This window comes from Ictalurus punctatus, chromosome 4 (assembly GCF_001660625.3).
Source record: "Ictalurus punctatus breed USDA103 chromosome 4, Coco_2.0, whole genome shotgun sequence".
Classification (NCBI taxonomy): Eukaryota; Metazoa; Chordata; class Actinopteri; order Siluriformes; family Ictaluridae; genus Ictalurus; species Ictalurus punctatus.
The window spans coordinates 472,501-476,818 of record NC_071284.1 but is presented as its reverse complement, the minus strand read 5'-3'; the positions used below and the strand labels follow the sequence as shown (position 1 = coordinate 476,818).

Genomic DNA, 4,318 nt, shown 5'->3' with positions numbered 1-4,318 from the left:
ATGTTGCTTAGCAACACTGTTCCAAGAATCCGGAAGTCCCAAGCGTTCCAAATTTCTTTCAGCAATATTATTATATACAGTATAATGTCCTAAATGAATGATTGTTATGAGGATGAATAAATCGATTCCCTGAGCGGTTTACGGCTGTGTTTAGCATTTTCATCGGCTCAGTTTAGGAGCCTGTACACTTTGGGCATAAATCAACTGTTTAGCTTGAATGGAAAAATATGTTATTGTATATAAATAACGACTATAATGTGCACACAAATACATTTCTAAGCTTTTGGGTTACACTGTCTTACACAAAGTGACTACAAGCTGCATGAAGCTAAAATCAAATGACTCATAATTTTATTATCATATTTATCCCACACAAACTTTTACATTCCCTTTAAATCATTTAAGATAAAAAACAAACTCAATTTCAGTGGTGAATGAAGTGTAGCTGGTTTAGTCTGTTATCGTGTTTACGTGACAGCTGATTCATTAAATATTAATGAAGGCAGCATGAGCAGCAGTTCCAAAAGGTGAGTTTGTCTTCATGTTTTGGACGAAGCAGGTGTTAGCCTTCACCCTCCTCGGCTAGTAGCTGTGTGTGATAGAGGAGAGCTGACTGGTGGGAGATAATAATAATAATAATAATAATAATAATAATAATAATAATAATAATAATAATATTTTCATATTGCGGTCTTCATCATTTAACCCTCACAAACCCTAATAAATAAATATCAGGATTAGCTGACGTCTAGGAACATCAGTGTGAAATTATGGAGTGAATTTATTGGGTTCCTCCCGTCCTCATGCTGGTTTCTGTCAGATGTTACTACACTCAGCTACCTGACAGGTGAGGTCTGCTCAGCCACCATGTTCTCTACACCCCTCTCACCTTCGCTCAAAGTGTGTTCTTTTAACAGCCAACTTCAAATCTGTGCCCCAGGGTTTGTGAGAACTGTAAATGGTCTGCATTTATATGGTGCCTTTTAACCTTAGCGGTTCTACAAAGTGTTTAACACTGTTTCTCACACTCACTCACACACACACACACACACACGCACACACACACACACACACTCACACACACACACACACACACACTCACACACACACACTCACACACACACACGCAGTGCTAGCCTGCCATCAGGAGCAACTTGGAGTTCAGTGTCTTGCCCAAGGACACTTCGGCATGTGGAGGGGCCGACGATCGGCCCGTCAACCCTGTGTCTAGTGGACTTAGTGGACTTCATAAATAAAACATTATTCATGGACGTAACACACCTTGTTCAATTCAATTCAATTTTATTTGTGTAGCACTTTTTACAATAGACATTGTCTCAAAGCAGCTTTACAGAAATATCAACACGGTGTACAGATATTAAAGGTGTGAATTTATCCCAACTGAGCAAGACACTGAGTGGCGACGGTGGTGAGGAAAAACTCCCTAAGTTTCCTTGTTGGAGAACTGCCAAACTCCTTGTTGGAGGTCAATTTACTCTGCAGGCCGTCCAAGTGTAACCTTGTGTGAGAAACACTGCTAGTAGTTTTAAACACTTACATTACCATGTACATGAATCAAGCTGTTTTTTATATTAACATTAAACAGTACAACGGTCTATAGAGACAGTATAAACACATTTACCAATAAACTGGTTTTAAATGTGGACTCTCTGCTGAGAGCTGCAGTCCTGCCTGACTGCCATCACCCTCACTGCCCGTCCTGTCTAAAATAAACACAAGAATGGAAAGATAAATCAATAGCACTTAAACCTCTTCGTGTTTGGAGTGCAGGAAAGCTACGCTGTCTAAACATGAGACTTTTTAGAAGACATGTAATAGTGTTTTATAGTGTAAAACGCCGAAGGTGCCGATGTTGCAATTCATCCGGAACTGAAGGGGGCAGCAGATACGCGTAAGTGTTTTAGTCGGTCCACAAGTGGTGAAGATGAAGAACGCTTACAAGCACACGGGAAAAACTACAGAAATGGCGACAATTTTAGCTCCGCCCTGACTGGTTGAGAGGAAAGGTAAGCGGTTTCCGGTGTGTAACCGATGCTATCGTTCATTTCAAACACAGCGAGGAAACACCTGGAATTTGGAGAAGCACCTGAAAGACGGGGCTGTATTATATTGGTTTGAGACAGCAGCATTGTGGCGTGAAACCAGCTAACGCTACGCTCCATGTCATGTTAGCGATAGACAGTTATTTGTTAACGACGCTAACGCACTGCAGTGTGATGAACTACCTCCTAATGTTCCGCCATCATCGCCATTCAGCCCGGGTCCTGTCAGATACATGTAGTAATGTCACTAATAATTATTCACATGTTCATGCTTTTAATAAATCTTTCTACCCTGCCACCAAATCAGTGAATTTAAACTAACACATTCAGAGTACAAGGTGTGTGTGTGTGTGTGTGTGTGTGTGTGTCGCCCTCTAGCGGTGAAACCTTTACAACTTTTAACTCCTCATTGTTGGTCTTTGACATGAAATAACTCAAAACTATTAAACTCTTAATGTTTCCATAATGATAGCAATGTGTTTGTGTGTTTGGGTATGTGGAGACATTTGGGCATCTGTTCCCCATGAGGGATTTTGTTTGTTTGTTTGTTTTTTTATATTATGGTTTAATGGAATTGTGTAGCTACCCTCATTATTAATATAAATATCTCGGGTTAGGGTTAGAGCTTCCTGGGATAGGCTGCAGGTTCCCCCACGACCCTGAAAAGGAGTAAGCGGTTGAAGATGGATGGATGGTTAGGGTTAGAGTTATACATAATTATACATATACATAGTTGTTGAATATTAACCAATTTGCACTTTAGTACTCCGTAAACGTTTATATAAATTTCCCTCAGTGCTAAATGAAATAAAAGATTATTAGAAGATTATTATAGATAAGAAAGAGAAAGCGCTGTAACTCGGGTAATTTCCCAACTTAATGACTTGAAAGTTAATCTGGCCATAACAGAGAGTAGAGAGTAAACATTAAAAATTAAATCTAAATGAATCTATCAACCTCTGACGAACCCCATACACACACACACACACACACACACACACACACACACACACACACACACACACACACAAATTATAACCACCAAAACATACCAAAAGAAAACTAAGTAGAATACAGACAAGGTTTAGACTTCAACATTATTTGGGGAAAAAATATAAGGAAATAATAATAGAAATAAAACCAGGTGTGTGTTTCCGTAACCTTGCTTTAATACATGCTTTAATTTAATGTTCACCTGCTACACAAATTAAGAGACATATTTTAGTAAATTCTCGAAATCTAACATCACAATTAAGTCAAACTCTGATCACGCTGACTGTAGTGACTGAAGAATAATCCCGGAGTTTAACACTTTTCCATATCTCCAGGATATTTTACCCAGTCTTGAATGTTCTCTGATGGGAAAACTAGTCCGTACGTTTCTACATTTTCTACACACACACGACCCTGAAGAGGAAATTCTCCATGACATTCCTACATCCCAGTCAGAGCTGTTTGTTCCCTAATAAACTCTTTCTGTATTGCACAGCACATGACCTGGCTATGATCAGACTATAAAATAGATCAGACACACAGAGCAAACAAAGTTCTCAAGTAACCGTAATATATATGCACATGACTTCACTGAATCATTTACTTGTGGTTCTGAGACACAGAATAAAACCGTTAACGTTCAAGCAGAAAGATTTTACTGGGTCATTGTTACATAACAGGAAAAAAAAACAAAAGAACAAATAACAAATGATGTCAGTCATGGCATGGATCGTTCATGTTATAAATATAATGTTAAAAATATCCTGATATGTGAAAGGTACAAAAAAAAGAGATAATGTTACAAAATATACTCCATAAATGTTAAATATTCATTTGTTCTAATCTTATTACAATACACAGTGAGCTCCGACCTGTTTAATAATACAGTCAATTTTATTTATTTATTTATTTATTTGATCAAATGTGCATGTTAAAGTTTAATATCAGGTTGTTTATTCTAAACACATCGTAAACATTAATATAACTTACGCAGCAGAGGATTAAAAACAAAACAAATTAAAAAAAGGTGCTTTATATTTAAATTTGAACACGTACACAACCAAACTCAGTCTGTTATTATCTTTAAAATCTTTGCTCAGGCACAGGATCCACCTCAGAGCTGAGTCGACTTCAGTTCAGGAGTTACATCAGTATTCACATGGGGAAAGTTCCTCGTATTCAGAGTCGGGTTACGCAGCTGTTTCTCAGCTCCAGGTCCAGATTATTAAAATATCCTGCTTTGATGTTTGCGTTAATTTCTG

The 4,318-nt window shown here is 38.0% G+C and overlaps 1 protein-coding gene across 2 annotated transcripts in view; it reads right to left on the bottom strand.

Annotated features, from left to right (window-relative positions):
- Window positions 1-3,689: 3,689 nt before the first annotated feature.
- Window positions 3,690-4,318, bottom strand: part of si:dkey-30c15.2 (uncharacterized protein LOC558938 homolog) — a 10,584-nt gene continuing 9,955 nt past the window's right edge. For both annotated transcript variants that reach the window (XM_053677767.1, XM_053677768.1), the window contains exon 12: window positions 3,690-4,318. This exon is cut by the window's right edge and continues 879 nt beyond it. The gene's annotated coding sequence lies outside the window, so the exon portion shown is untranslated.